General features: G+C 42.8%; 2 long non-coding RNA genes across 2 annotated transcripts; both read left to right on the forward strand.

Annotated features, from left to right (window-relative positions):
• The first annotated feature begins 1696 nt into the window (after positions 1 to 1696).
• Positions 1697 to 6300, forward strand: LOC144132336 (uncharacterized). Its single transcript, XR_013314783.1, has 4 exons — positions 1697 to 1849; positions 2255 to 2325; positions 5884 to 5990; positions 6120 to 6300. It is a non-coding gene; the product is annotated as an uncharacterized LOC144132336 (long non-coding RNA).
• Positions 6301 to 7881: 1581 nt separating this feature from the next.
• LOC144132337 (uncharacterized) lies at positions 7882 to 15349 on the forward strand. The gene is made up of 4 exons (XR_013314784.1): positions 7882 to 8735; positions 8978 to 9133; positions 12860 to 12967; positions 14821 to 15349. It is a non-coding gene; the product is annotated as an uncharacterized LOC144132337 (long non-coding RNA).
• The last annotated feature ends 796 nt before the right edge of the window (positions 15350 to 16145 follow it).

The raw sequence follows: 16145 nt of genomic DNA on the forward strand, positions 1-16145 counted from the left end.
ACTCTGACCTCAGTCTTCTGCGCCTTCTTAATTTTTTGCTAGCGTTCACCTTAAGTCGCGTACAAACTCACGCAGATCTCCACTTTTCTACGTTTCCAGCTGTCACATCTTCTCTGCCTTCGTCATGTCCACCACTGCATCCAATGCCTTCAAGTCTGCTGTGTATAATCATTTTAATTAATCTGCCTACACATGTATTTATGTTAGTCGCTCTCCTCTCTTCGATGCCAATTGGCCCTGAGAGTAAATAAGTGAAATGGTAGTCTAATCTAGGTCTGAGCAATCACGCATTATGTTGAGTTTATTTTACCACGTTGGCCAGTAGAGAGTGGAAGGAAAAAAAGCTGCTAAGTGGAGCTCGACATGCCTCTCGACCCCTACACTGGAAAGCAGCAGACACGAAGGCATACGTAATCACTAACGACAACAGAACATGACAAGTGTGAAGTAATTCAGTAACGTCCGTCGCATTTACCACAGTGCATAGTCGCTGCTCAGTAATTTATTACCTCATTAGACATTCTTCAAAGAGAGTGTACAATTATGTGTTTTGTTTGAACATGGCACCACAGTACAATGACAATCATTAACCTTGTGCCAACACAACATAAAATAAACTTCTGCCCAGTAAATGCATTGCTTACAGTGCCACCACGGCACCTGTTTAGAAAATAAGCTCAAAATATTAGTGACATTAAATTTGAGCAGACGGTAATTCCCCCACCCCCTCCCTAAAAAAATGAAAAAGGGTGCTCTTCCGACGGTACGTTTGTACGCGGTAATATTTGCGAGTCCAACTACGTGTGAACTTCATATATAAATAATTAACGCCAAAGCATTCGGTTGAATGCGAGGCGCCAGGGCGCGGGCAAACAGTAATCGTCTTCAGGTATCCACTGGTGCCACGCCCTGAGGGCCACTGCTCGGCGAATACCATTCATGGCCACGTTCACATCCAACAAGCTTGTCACAAACATCACACAGGTGATGATGCAGCAGCAGTTCATCATTGCTGTTGGCCAGTGCTGAATTTTTTGGCGTGGTAAACGGAATCATCCACCGAAACGCACGTCGACTGTTACTCGCCAGATTCTTGCAGTCCCACGAGGGAGAGCAGCTTTTCCGTCGGCTTCAAGTCTCCTCTTTCGTGCAGGGCCACTGGCATTGTAACGCACATTCTGCATGATCGTTTTACTACGCACCGATGCCGCACGGGACAGCGAGCTGTTGTATGTACACTCCAATGCAGCGTTCCGGCCACACACATACACACACACACATACTAAAGACACACAACGCGCAGGACGCACGCAGCGAACACGGAAGAACAAAAACCCATTCCATAGCGCCTGCTCATTCAACTCCACACTGCGCTAACTGCGCACATGTTTCCGACTGCGGGCTCGGCTAGCGCTTCGACTTCGCCATGGCTAGCCATGGCCAAGCTGCGCTGCCGCTGGTGGTAATAACGTTCATGCAACGAAAAGAAAAAACAATATATCAAACGATTCAGGTTGTCAGCTAAAAAAGCTACCGTAAAATTAAATACATCTTATATGTTTTTGCCGTTGTGCGCCTTTGCGACATCAGCGACGTGAGCTTGAGCGCGAATACGCGAATGGCGCTATGAATTTCCCGTGTAGCTCCGTAAATTGCAAATGGCGTGGCTGCGGGCCGCTAACTTTAGACATGCTTGCAGAGGTAGTCGGTGCGAACAGTTGGAAGTTCAATCGACTGGAATTGCTCAAGGAAAGTCAGCGGCATTGCATTTTTATTGTTTCTGTGCATTGCGAGTGACTTTGGCGGCAGCCACTCGGCAACGTCTCCGGTTTGGCGAACTTGTGAGAAGGTGAGCCTTTTGTTCTCAAATTTTGAAAGCGGTTTTTTGTTTGTATTGTAACCCTGCGTCTCGTCGCATGTTATGTTCACGATAACATCAGTACAACGTGCATGCGCTTTCTGTCTCTATTTAGAGTAATATTGGTCGATCAGCGTAAACTTTTGGATTCAATTAAGCACGAACTGTCCATGTTGGTACTGCGTGTCGAATGTGTTTTGAGATGATTCTGAGCGGGAGATGGTGTTCTGATAATTTGTGTACTACCAGATATAGTCTAGAGATTTGAAACCATTTATCACACTGAAACAAAGTTGGAAAACTTTTGTGTTCATGCATCTGCTGTCCTTAAACTTGACTTTTCGGCAATCATTCGCATGGCTCCTTTGGATCTGGAAAATTGACTACTGTTGCTAGGGGTGCCTGGTAGCAGAGCTCCTGGGGACGCCCAGTGGGTCATTTGTTTGTCCAAGTGCCCCGTACCACAGGTACCATTCCTGACATTTTTTCCCTGTCCGTTAACCTCATATTCCTTGCAAAGATTACAGTATGTAATCAGGTAGTAAAAAATTTGGTAACTTCTGCATATTTCAGAACAGTTCAGAGAAATGCACATGCAGCATCAGTATTCTCTCGGTAGAATTTCTGAGACCTGGATTCATTTCTTCTAGGACTGTGGCAAGCAGTAGGTCAACTGTACATAAATTTATTTTCCTCTGGTGCAAAGTAAAGAGTGCAAACGTCATAAGACAAGTCTCTAGTCTGTTTCATTCTCACTGCATTTGGCCAAAGCATAGTATGAAATGCTGTATGTTTTATGCCCTAGTTTCCTTTACTTTGAGCAGTAGATATTGACAGTGAATAGCAAGGCAACTCCACTCGCTGACGGTTTTGCCTTCGGCAGCAAAACAGGGAATACCTTACCCCATGTGTTATCTCGACAGACTCAAAACTGCGATGGACAGCTGCATCCACAGCTGCTATCACCTCCCAAGTGCATGCGCTCATAAGACACATAATAACTCTGGATTGCCATTAACATAGCCTTGCTCATTGCAGTTGCCGATAAACACCTCATAAGTGGTACTATTATGCACTCTTTTCTTTATCAGTATGTATGAGCTTCTGTTCTCGCACTTTCTAGAAATAATGCATGCAGTTTTGAAGTGCGAAAAGGGAATTTACGTGTAACTATATTGTCATGTCAGTATGTTACAGCCAAATTGTACATTGATGTCAGTGCTGGTGGTTTCTTTTCATTATTTTAGGAGAATGTTATAATTTTACCTATAGCAAATAATAGCCCTCACTAATTAGCTGATTTTGTCATGTCCAGTATTTTGATATGCTAAGCCACCAAAGCATGATTCAGAATGTTGTCAGAACTAAAGGCACTGAGTCTTTCGTGTCAGTAAAAAATGTGCTTTATACCCCTGTCACATGGCATTCCTCGAAGGCCTTTCCAGCAAAGGCACCATTTTTCACCAAAGGAGCGAAAGCTTAAAGGAGCAGCGATGCAGCTACACGGTGCAGCCCAAAGGTGAAAGTCGTTCAGGCTTAGCACCCGCTGCTATACTCGAGGTGGCTGAAGTGAGTGTTCTAAAATTAAAGTGGTGTATTCTGTTCTTTCGTTGAGCTTTGACAATTTTTTTATTCTGATTGCTTCCTTAAAAGTACCGCAACAGCTACTCTCATCAGCAGGAGCAGGTTTTGTACGTGTATTGCCTTGGCCACCATGGGCGCTCGGTGTTGCCGCAACACTTTCACTGTCTTGAAATTTGAACATAAAACATAAACACCCGTACAAAAACCAAAGCCAGACATACCTTTCGTATTTGAAAAAAATGTTTTCAAACATTATTAGCTTATCTATTTTTTTTATTGCTTTTACTTTTTGACTTTGGATGGTACTGCGATCACAGCTTCTCGAATGCCGCGTCTTCGGGCTCCGAAGGTCTCGGTTGAGCGCCTTCGCCTCCAAGGCCCTTAGCGACAAAGGCGCAACATTTGTACCGGGTAGCTGCACTCCTTACGCCTTTGGATATGATTCTCAAAGGCCTTTGCGGTGCCCGTGTGACAGGGGTATTAGTGTGGTATGGCTGCTTGAACACCTGTCCCTGGTATCTCACAAACTGAATAAGGAAGGGAAAAGCCTCAGGGTGCTTGCCGACGTTTCGACAAGAGGACTTGTCTTTGTCTGGCAAAGTGTTCATCATTGGTGGGGTTTAAATAAGGTTTTCACGTCGAGGCGAAAGGCCTGTTGTGTGGGACGAGGGTGCGATATGGGAAGGGCGTTACAATGGGGAGCGTGAACCTTGACCAAGCATGATAGCTGCTAAAGAAGGTTAACCGGTTGACCTGCAAAACTGTGAAAACAAAAAAGCCCAATTCAGTAGAAACGAATCTCGGGGTATGGAGTGTGGATAGTGGGCTTGAATGGCTTTATGTCCAGCCGCAACAGGTGGCTTGGTATGGCTGGCTGCCTTTTCCTGAAAAACTAGGATAAAGGAATTAAGCAGCATGGCAGAATAAAATACCAGGGGGGGGGGGGGCAAAATAATTTGAAGGAAAAAGAGAAAATGAGGGCAGGTTCGGAAAAAAGGCAAAAAGAAGGGGGAGGGGGAGGAGTATGGCGGCCAAGGTTCCGAGAAGTGATGTCAGGAGGTGCAGGGCGTAAGGTTAAAGTATAACGATAAATTAAAGAATGCAGGAAAGGAGGGGGAAATTATGGGTTGGGAAACCTCTGACCATGTGCAAGGCCTTTTCAAATAATTATGCCAAGTCCGGAATGTACAGAGCTGGCCACATTTAGTGCAAACATGTGAGCGCATGGCCGCACTCTTTAGAGGTCCACTGTGTGCGGCGCAGCCACTCATCGCTGCAAAATGGCGCAAGAGGAGATGCACCTGGATGTGGTGCTTCGTGTCATGTTACACTTCGATGTGTGGCAATGTCAGACACAGTGGCCCAAAGAGCACAGCCATGTGCTCGCGTGTTCGCACTAAGAGTGGACAACCCTGTACTTGATTCTAAGTTTCCTCTGTATATGTTGACCCCAGACGAAAACAAGTTGTCTTGTCGAAACGGCAAGCACCCTGAGATTTTTCCTTCCCTTGTTCACTTTTTGAGTGTCAAGAAACCATCTGCCTACTCTCTCTGTACCATGCACTCCACATCTTGTACGGTTATCTTTGTATGTATACACCAGTGATAAATCATGAAGGAAATCAAGGGATTTGTATTTGTATTGCTTAACACTTACTTTAAAGCTATATCATGAGGGTATAGTTGAAAATGTGCTACGGGGGCTTGGTTGTGTGTCGTGACTGGTTTCTCTTTATCACGGCTACTTGACAGCCACCATGAAACGCAGGCTTTTGAAAAGTCGTTCCTCAAATAAAAGAGCGTTTCCACTGTTACAATGGAAATGTTATTTGCTAAAAACTTCAATCATTGCAGTTCAGGGATTGATATTTTTCAAATAACTAACCTGAAGTTCAAAACCTGCAGAAGGAACTATGTAACTTCTTTCCTGCCTTAACAACCCAGTACTTATTTGCCAGTTTCAGCAAGCAGAGGTCTGTTTCACGGCACATACTTTCCACTACCTTGCATGAAAATTGTGCAGTACAGGCCCACCATAAAACTAGGGGCATAGTATACTGCTTGTATGCAACTACTTTGGCGTTAGAGCATGCATAGCATGGTCTTAAAGTTATTCTTTTCATTTGCAACTGGTTCATAAAAGGCCTATTCTGGCAAAAGGCATTTAGCAAAATTATCTTCCTCTGAATGCTTCTAAGGATAACTTTAGTTCATTCAGGAAAATATATATTGACAATATCTCTTAAAGGCATGATTGTCCATATTAGCTCTTGTTACCTCACAGTATTTAGTTTTGTGCCTCCAGCATCACTGACTTGCATCATATGTTAAATAGAGTAGTAAAAAACTCGCTGTTAGTTTAAACCACAACTCATGATGGGGCTGTGCACTTTTTGTTGTGTTACATGAAATATACTTATGTATGAAACAATTTCTTTCAGCTGCACCTCACATGATTCAAATTCCACCAGAAGAAAGGCTGCAACAGAACATTGCTCACTATCTGTTGCTTTCCCAGCACATAACATGCCATAACAGCACATAGCAGGTAAGATGTGAACAAAAACAGTGCATGTATATGTTCCACACATGCATTTTGTGTACTACCAACACTATGATATGATTAACTATGTCATGTAAGAGAGAGCACACAAATCATTTTTTGTATATATTGCAGCATGGTTATTTCAGGTTTTAAACTGGCCATTGAAACGACCCATTGTATCACCGCTGGTTACCCGGTGGCACTGGGGATCGAACTCCGCACCTCCTGCTTGCGAGGCAGATGCTCGGACCACTAGGCCACTCCTGTGGTTCCCCCACTGATGTTGCTTACACCAGGTGCTGGTAAAGCCCCGGTATGTATGTTAAATGCATTTTAGAAAACCATTCACTTCCAAAGTACCATTTCATCTTTATAGCAAAACCACAGTTCGCCTAGCTAGACAAACCCGCTGCATACAAGCCAGCAGAAGGGTTGCACGTACATGCTTCATTAGGAAAACATAAAAATCAAGCAGAGCCTGCCCTTCATGGTGCATTATACCCTGATTTTGAGCAATGATCAAGATAGGCAGATGGTCATTTCATTGAACACTTGCATGATACATTTGTAGAATTTAAAAGACAAGTACTATTGCAAAATCTTCAAACAGTGTTTATTCTCAGAGAAAACATATCATGAAAAAAGTGTTAGATTAGTTATGGTGCACCTTGTATGGGGAAAGGGGCTCCTACTTTGTGAAAGGCTTAATTTTGGAATAACGACAGCGTTTAGACTAGTTGGGTTACCATGTTTAGATAGTGGATGTGCTCAAAAAGACACTGGAAGTAAGTGCACTGTGTGGAAATTTCTTTCTGTATCCTTGTCTTTTTGAGTGCTTTCACGATCTAAACTTAATTTTGCAAGAGAGCAAGGAAAACAAATATTTAAATTCTGATAATTAAGGATAAAAGATCATGTTTCATTGTGTTGCTTAAAGTGTACATTGTATCGCTATTGCTGTATTGCAGCACTTCTGTCGTGGCCTTGCATTGCAGCCTCTTGACTTTTGTTTATATAATAGGCAGTCCTTTTTTTCATTCGATTGCAACACTTTAGGAGTTACTACAGAGTTGCGTGGTAGCGAACTCTCAGATTAACGGTTTGCATTATTACGCCAGCATAACTTGCTAAGTGTTTCACTGCAGTCTTGTTACTAGAACAGCCTCTTGAAAGTATTCAGCCTGGTGGTCATTGAGGGTTACTGTTCACATATCAAAATGCCGGATCAGCTGTATACTCTTTACAGCTACCAGAACTATGGTACATTTCATGACATGCTGGCTGAAGAGTGCTGGAGCATCAGACTGGGGATTTGGATGAAACAATTTTCAAATGTGTGCTCGGTATCACGCTGTTTTGTTCCAGTTGTGGAGAGGTTTTCTTTTCATATTTGTTCTGTCAAACATTTAAATTTTGGGCAATATGTTGTTGCCTTTATCTTGTGTTCTCTTTGTTGTTGAGGTTTAGTATTTTTGGCACAAGCACTCCACTCTATTACTTTTAAGTATAATTTAAAATTTGTAGGGCACGTCATGAAGAATAAAACTTCTACTTGAATAATCTGCATGAGTTTATGTGCTCATTGTTGATATAAAAACTTAGTTGAGACAGCTTGTATTTTAGCTCTGGCTAGAATTTTTAGGAGAGCCTCAGTAACATAATCACATGACCAACACAAACTCGGTATTATTGTTTGTGCAATGAAAAACAGTTTTAAAATAGTTATTAACAGCTGTCAGTGTAGGACTGGCCGAAAATGTTTTGTGCTCTATGTAGCTCTTCTCTGAGGCAGGATTAATTCATCTGCACCTGCAGCTTGATACCGCCAAGATACCAATTCTTGGGTGAACTTATTTTTTTCACTGAGCAAACTTGCATCATCTTGAAGCATGGAACTTGAGCTGATTCTTAACAGCTCTAGTGTAGCGAATTTCATTATCCTCATTGCTTAGTTTACATTCACCTCAGGACAATGGCCTTTTCCAGTTTAATTATCTGTGTCTTGCACCAGCTACATGCCACACTATCAGAAGTCACCTAATCTTATCTAGTGAGCTTATAATCAGCTATCTCCTGCTATATTTTCCTTAGGGTGAAATTCATTTTGTTGGGATACAATGCACAAGCTGTTTCCTGGCGTGGTGCTCAGCTTATCTGGAATGAAATGCTTGGGAAATGGGTCTCTGATTTCACCTTGAGTAGACGAAATTAACTTGTGCTAAGGCACTCTTTGGCCACAGATGCCCTTGTGCCATTAAAATTCATCAAATTCATTCTGTTGCCCTAAGATACCATTGGTGATTCATTCTCTGCATTGTATGCCCTGGCCAGATCCATTTTCTTCTTTTAATTTCTGCCAGAATATTAACAACTTCCTTGTTCATCCCTGTTATGGTTTCACTCGGTCAGTTGTTCTATTAATAATTATAATCACTTTATTGAAAACATATTTTGGGCTAAATGGCATCAAGTTTGCCACTCTGCACAATGATATATATGTTTGGTCTTGTATGTCTTTACTTGTGTGGTAATGTTTATTTTGTGCTCACTGTCTAAACAACCTTATTTGCCTATGATATCCTAAGCCCTTCTATACCTATTTTCCTTCCCCCTGGCTCTTTCTCTTTTCAGTCATTCCTCCTCTTTCCTTTACACCGGCCATTGGTCACAAGGCTGCTGTGGGAACGACAGTCAGCACTGGGCCCTTTTTAGTTCATGGAACCTGCACTGCTACTATTAACACTAATAGTACGTTATCAGTATTTTTGTGATAGTGCATTTATTGTTATTTATGAAGTAGTTGGCTAAGGCAACGGTAGCAGTGTTGGATATTGCAATATATTATGCATATATCTCACTTGCAATATATCAGTATGTTCACTATTACACTACCCTCTATTTCTTTCAGTTCAGTTATTTGGCTATAGATATATTGTGCTGCTTTCCTAGTTTAGTCCACTCAAACTAAAACTTTGCTCTTTGTGTCACAGGTAGAATCTACAATGATTGCTGCTCTGTGTCTTGTAAGCAGGAGGCAGTGTTCAATGGAGCCATGAACTTTCCTTGGAATTGAAAAGCCTCTGCCATATTATGCGCTGAACCACGAGTGTGAAGAGGAAAATGTCATGCCTTGGATTTCTGCAGAGGTGAGCCATTGCGGTGAACCCACCAGCGCGAAAGACGGATGAGAAAGGAGACAAGACAGGTGCTGACTCGCGACTAAAGTTTATTGGCGTGAACAGGGAATATATAAAAAGCCAAGCAATACCATAAACCATGTAGTTACAGATAAGCATGCAGGACAACATGAGTCAAAAATCGCCCTCAACATTTCCCTGATCGAGGTAGTCCAACTCATTGTGTGTTAACACGATAGACAAAACACACATTCTTCACGGAGTCATAAGATGTGTCTAGCCTCGATAATCTCTCATTTAATCTCTCTGAATTTACTGCCAAAATGCGTGTTGCCAAAAGGAAAGGGTAGCAGACTTCACATCCCGTGCAGTGTACAGCAGAGTTACCTCAACCACCTAGCCAAGCCCCTACCCTCTTGTGTTCCTGTAGTCTTACATTCATACACCTTCCAGTTGCACCTACGTAAACCAGACTACAAGATAATAATATTTGATACCACATTCATTTTACAAGGTACATATACATTTCACTCTACACGTGTACTTTTCTCGAGCCACATTCACAGAATTATTCTTAAAATTTTACATGCTTTAGACAACGTATTAGGGGCCGAGAAAGCCACTTTTACATCATACCTTCTGGTCACATTTTTCAAATTGTGCGACAATTTATGTACATACGGTAACACAACTGGTCTTTTGGCATCTCGCTGGCTGGCCCCAGCCTGATTGTGCTGGTCACCGCAAAACTGTCTCAGCTTCTTTAACAATTTATCATATGCTCTTGCAGTAACAAGGTTTGGAAATCCTGCGTTCGTTAACCTTAAAATCTGCTCTTGGAAACTAGTCGTCATGCTGTGAAAGCATAATTTCATCAATTCTGAGCCCGCGTTAGAAAGTGCAATGCTATCTTTCACTAGCTTGGAATGGTCGACATGTAGCCAGGTAGCAGCTTAACACTCGCCAGCACACATGAAGTGTTCTGAACATCAAGGTAAGGTCCAGAAACCACAGCTCTTTTTCTTGGGACATTTGCTCCAAGGTAAACCTGAGATAAAGGCCTTGCTCCTTAAACAACTTGAGAAGATGTACAGGTCCCGAACTATCACAACCTTTATAAAAGACCAGAAAATCATCGACATAGCAAAAGATTTTCCCCCCAGCCCATGCACATTCTGGACAATTTTTCTATCCACCCTACTCAAGAAAATATTGCTTAGCACAAGGTCAACCTTTGAACCACTAAATATTCGAGACTTTAGAACACATACCGCACTGCGCTACTCTACAAACATGCTCTTCAAATAAATGCTATTCAATAACATGCTCTTCAGATAAGTTTCATTAAAGGATTCATGCAAAATTATCTCTGGTTATTTGCAAAAGCATCTGTCTACTTCGCATCTTGAAGATCCATTTCTTGTACTCAATTCGCAGTGTGGTTGAGTATCTTAAGAATGACAATCCAGTGGATTGTCATGTGATTAGTGTCGATGTAGAACTATTTTATTCTATCCCGTCTGAAGATCTTGTGAAAAGCTTATGAATGTGTATATCGGAGCACAACGATGAGCTCGTGTTTAGGAACGGGTGTGTAACATAAGTCTTTTTTGGCACTTGCCTCCTTTTATTTGAAGTGAAGAGCATGTTTGTGGAGTATGGCAGTGCGGCATATGTTCAAAAGTCTGCTAAATGTATCGATTCGAAGGCTGCCCCTGTGCTAAGCAATATTCTCTTAAGCAGGGTGGAAGGAATGATTGCCAAGAAATTGCATGGGCTGGGGGAAATCTTTCGCTACGTCTATGATTGTCTGGTCTTTTACAAAGGTTGTGATAGTGTGGGACCTGTACATATTGTGAACTTGTTTAAGGAGCAAGGCCTTTGTCTTAAGTTTACCTTGGAGAAAATGTCCCAACAAAAAGAGCTGCGGTTTCTGAACCTTACCTTGATGTTCTGCACACGCCATGTGTGCTAGCGATATTTACCCAGGAGTGTTAAGCAGCTACTTGACTGTTGGTCAAACGATTTTAAGCTAGTGAAAGATAGCATTGCGTCGTCAAGTCTAGGCTCGGTATTGGTGAAGCCATGCTTTTACAGCGTGACAACTGGTTTCCAAGAGAAGATTTTAAGGCTAATGAAAGCATGATTTCCCAACCATGCTATTGCAGAAGCGTGCGATAAATTGTTAAAGCTGAGCATATAAGATTGGGCAAGTTGGTCTGACATGCTAAAGATAAGAATGGCGCAGCATCAAGTAACGAGGACAACAGGAGAGCACACCCACGCACAAGTGCCATCCTTGGAGCGGATGCAGAATCTAAGAGCGTGTACTTGACATTCAGCGTTGGCAGCCAAGGATCGGGCTCGTTCAATCTTTAGCGTTCAAATCCGTGTTTCCTCGTTTCCTTGACTGTCAACGCTGAATGTCAAGCACGCACTCTTGGATTTTGTACCTGCTCCAGGGTTGGCACTTGTGCGTGGGTGTGCTGTCCTGCTTTCCTCGTTACTTGATGCTGTGCCATTCTTCCCTTTAGCATGTTAAAAGCTGAAACCCCTTCGCAGGGACTGGCATGATCAGGCTGGGGCCAGCCAGTGAGATGCCAAAAGACTGACTGTGTTACTGTACATACATAGATTGTTGCAAAATTTGAAAACTGTGGCCAGAAGGTATGACGTAAAAATGGCGTGTTCGGCCCCTAATAAGTTGTCTACAATCTGTAAAATTGTTAATTTTGTGAATTTCGTTAGGGAAAAGCACATGTGTCGAGTGAAACGTGGCAACATATATGTGCCTTGCATACCATTATTATGTGGTTGGGTTTATGTTGGTGAAACTGGAATGTGTATCAATGTAAGACTACAGGAGCATGAGAGGTATTTGGATATTGGTAGGGGTTGTAACTTATCTGCATATTACAAGAGATGTGAAGGCTGCTAGCCATTCCTTTCGGCAACACGCATTTTGGCACTACGTTCACAGCAGATTAACCAGAAAATTATCGAGGCTAGACACATCTTATGACTCGGTGACGAATGTGTGAGTGTGCTGCCCATAGCGTTAACATGCAGCGGGTTGGACTGTCTAGATGAGAGGAATGTTAAGGGCAATCTTTTACTTATGTTGTGATGTAGCTTATGTGTAATTGTGCAGTTTGTGGCGTGTGGCTTTTCTGTATACTCTCTGTTCACTTCAATAAACTTCAGTTGCGAGTCAGTGCTTGTTTTGTTTCTTTTCTCGTCCCTGTCTCGTGCTGATAGATTCAAGTACTTGTAGAGTAGATTCACTGAATTGTGTACTTGCAGAGGCTTGTGAAAAAACGAGAGGAATTTTCTTTCCTTTATGCGGAATGGAAGGTTGAAATTTTTTTACTTAAATGTTTGCAGCATTAAATTCTATTCGGAAAGGTAAAACCCACATTATTGTACATTTTGTGTGCAATGGTGCCGGGTGGCTGCATGCAACTGAAAACATTCGTCCAGGTTATCTAGCTAGCGTCCTTCTTCCTTGTGCCACATTTTCTGAAATAATATTTTGTCAGATTTATTTCAATCAGAATTTCTAAGAACAAATTGGTGATCACATAATGGTGATCACATAATTTGGTGATCACATATGACATAATTCAAAGCGTGTTCATTGGTATTTTTTAGTCTGGGGCAGTACAATGAGAAGTACATAGTATATAGTAAAATTAAATATGACCAGTCTAACATAAACAAAACTTTTTTTTTAAGGAAAATTTTGCTACCGAAGTGCTGGAGTGACATGGCATTATGAAGACGTGGACAGTGTGCTGTATTCATGATGGCACGAGAACTTGTGTACAGTGCTTCAGGTAACTGGTGGGTACCTTGGTGCTTTGCTTCTGCTAATGTAGCCAAATTATGTTTTTAATCTAAGAGTGTATCTGAAAACTTAAGCAAAAATTGAGTAGTATTTAGATATTCTTGCACCAGATACCACTGTGAGAATTAGTTATTAATGATGTGTCTCACATGTACCCTTGTCTGCTGGATATAGTAAGCATGGCTTTCGAGCTGAGTGCCTCCGACGTATGAAAAAAAAATGGCCACTGGGCTGCTCCACGACGCGTGGAGCAGCCCAGTGTAGCACATTCAGGCTTCATGTAGTGGAGAATGAAGGCAGTAAATAATTTAAGAGTAGAAAACACAGCACAAACCACAGGACCAGGAAACTGACAGAACACACCGACCCTGATGACACTCTTTGCATGAAGGGTGTTATAAAGTTGCCTGTCATGTAGTGCAAGATGGAGGTCGCACAGGACGGGTGTTAAATATGAGTTGATGCAGACACCTGTCATTACATAGTACTCACAGTAGAACTCGAGCAAGAAGCAAAGGTAACAGCTGAGCATGGCCACTCTTGTGCTTTCCTCCGCAAGCAATCTGGAATTGCACTTAGAAATCTTTTATGCTTTCTCTTGACATATACATCATTGCTGCATGTGGCGAGGAAAAGTACATACCCTTGATGTCAAGTGACAGTGAACTCACAGGGCTGGTAAAAGCTCACTGAGGTGTTGTGATATATCTACAGGGCACCTCATGAGAACAGAGCCCTTGAAGGAATTCTCTCAAAGTTTGTTGCCACATGGACCTCTTCGTAATCAATGACTCTAAAAGGCAAGCCTTCCTTTAGTGTCACAAAAAAAGGCCTAGGACATGGATCTTTTTGCTTCTCCATTAGTGCCAAAATGTTTGCTAGCGAGATCTTTCGCAGATATATAATTATTTCGCAAAATGCCAAGAAGGAGACTGAAGCTGCACCAAGCAGTACCAGTAAAAAACTTATCACAGCTGTTCAAAAAGCAGAAAGGCTCATGCCTTCATCCTTCTTTTGCATCAGACACATGAGGACACTTCGTCTTTCTGGGTCATCATTTTGAAAAGGTTCACATGGCAACGGCCTTTGGTTAAATTTCTGCCAAGAGCCCTTTTTTGAAACTTGAGCATCCGTTCCTTGTGAGGCACACTGCAGAGATATTGGAATGCCTTAGTGAGCTGCTTCCGGTACGTGTGACTGCATTTTCACTGACATCAGATATTAGTACATTTTCTTGCACATGCTGAGATAATGGAAGCTATGAGTGAAAACATGCGGTTTTGGGGAAGTGTGCTTCCTGGGGCCGTATTCTAAGTTTGTGTCATAATAAAAAGCGTCATAATCTGCCGCAACGGGCATGCCTGGGAACTGGATATAAACTGAGTGCGGGACTTTCGCTTCGTCTTGTCTTGCCTATAACAAATTGGGTGGACGATAAATTCGGCAAGCGTCTCCCACCTTTTTCATATGTTACCAATGTTCCTTGCTCGCTAAGTTGTGCATTTAGTACTATGTACAGAAAGGCACCTGCATTGAATTGCATCTGGCCCCCATCCTGAGCTACTTTCTATTTGCACAAAATGATAAGCAACTGTAGACTTTCATGCGCACAGTGCCGCCCGGGAAAGCGCATTTTGTCTGCTTCTTTCTGGACCTGTGGTTTTTACTGTTTACTGTTATGAGAAATGAATTTTGGGCAATAAATTATAACGGGTTGGTTCTCGGTGAATGGCTTTTGAAAGCTTCTACGAAAGCCGATTGTTCAATAGCGGATGGTTGAAATGTATTTGTGAAATTTATATTTGGTGTTGTGTGACCACTAAATGAGGATTTTTTTTATGCTTTTCAGATGGATCCGACAGCAGTGTGCAGGTGTACAATGTGTGTAGTTTGCCATGAAAATAAAACGTATGTACTTGTACTCACCCAAACACTTACCACTCTTTCATTCTAAGCTGCATTCTTTGTACGTATGCACTACATAATATGCGTAAAGGAAAGCCTTGTACATAATACTTATTTCTTCGGCACCTGGACGGCTATATCTGCAGTGAACATTGCGGGCAGAAGCTATACGAAGACGCATGTTCATGTACTACAGAAAGTACATAATTACAATACAGATAATTTCCGCTCTAGATGAAATGACTTCCGAGTGAACGGAGGACGTATGCATACACATTGCGGAAACTTCAATAAGAACAAAACATAAGCATTCGTTGTGAAGAAACGATTTCGGTCTCGTGCATAGCATGGCGTAACTTTCCGTTACCAAGAATGTGACAGTCGTCATACGGAGTCTCTGTTTCTGACATTTAGTCCGTCCCTCATGTTGCGGAAAACCCTCCGGCAACGCATTACCAGCGGGTTTCTCTGTACTGCGGAGCATTTTTTTTTACAGTGTACGTTGTTCCGGAATGTTCTAGTAACTTTGCGCCTTTTATCTCGAATGTTCGCTATCAGCTTTAAATTGAGCACGGCCGACAGCGGCGGGCATTCTGTTCGACGACCGCCGAGCACGCTTGTCGCTTCGCCGCCGCCGAGTGATTCAGTCCATTTTGGGTGCAAGTCAGCCCAATAAACAGTTCTTTTAGAAGACCCTTTCGTCCGTCTTCATCGCTGCTTCGACTGCCGTCACCACTACGTGACATCTGGTGGAGGTGCTGGGTAGCCTTCCATGTTCCGGACGCCCCCTTCAAGTCGTGAACCCAGCCCTGAGCGCTTCACACCCGAGGACGAACCAGCAGCTCAGCGAGCCAGCCGACGTCTCCAGGGAGAGGCGCCTGAGTTCGGGAAACTGCCGGACCGCACCAGACAGCGAAAAGACGCTGCTACCAGCACTGCAACCTCGCCAAAGATGTCGACACCGATCATACTGCAGCAGCCGCGGGTTCCGCCAACTTTCAATGGATCCCTAGGCGAAGACCCTGAAGAATGGTTGGACCAATTTGAGCGCGTGGCGTCATTCAACAAGTGGGATGATGCGGCAAAGATTGGACACGTTTTTTTCTCATTGGATGGCTCCGCACGCACGTGGTACGAAAACTACGAGTCGTCCCTTACGACATGGGAGCTATTCAAGAGAGAACTATTGAAGGTATTCACCAGTGTCGTGAGGAAAGAAAGAGCCGAACGACTCCTCGAGTCCAGGATCCAGCTTCCGAATGAGCCCGT

This window comes from Amblyomma americanum, chromosome 5 (genome assembly GCF_052857255.1).
Source record: "Amblyomma americanum isolate KBUSLIRL-KWMA chromosome 5, ASM5285725v1, whole genome shotgun sequence".
Lineage (NCBI taxonomy): Eukaryota > Metazoa > Arthropoda > Arachnida > Ixodida > Ixodidae > Amblyomma > Amblyomma americanum.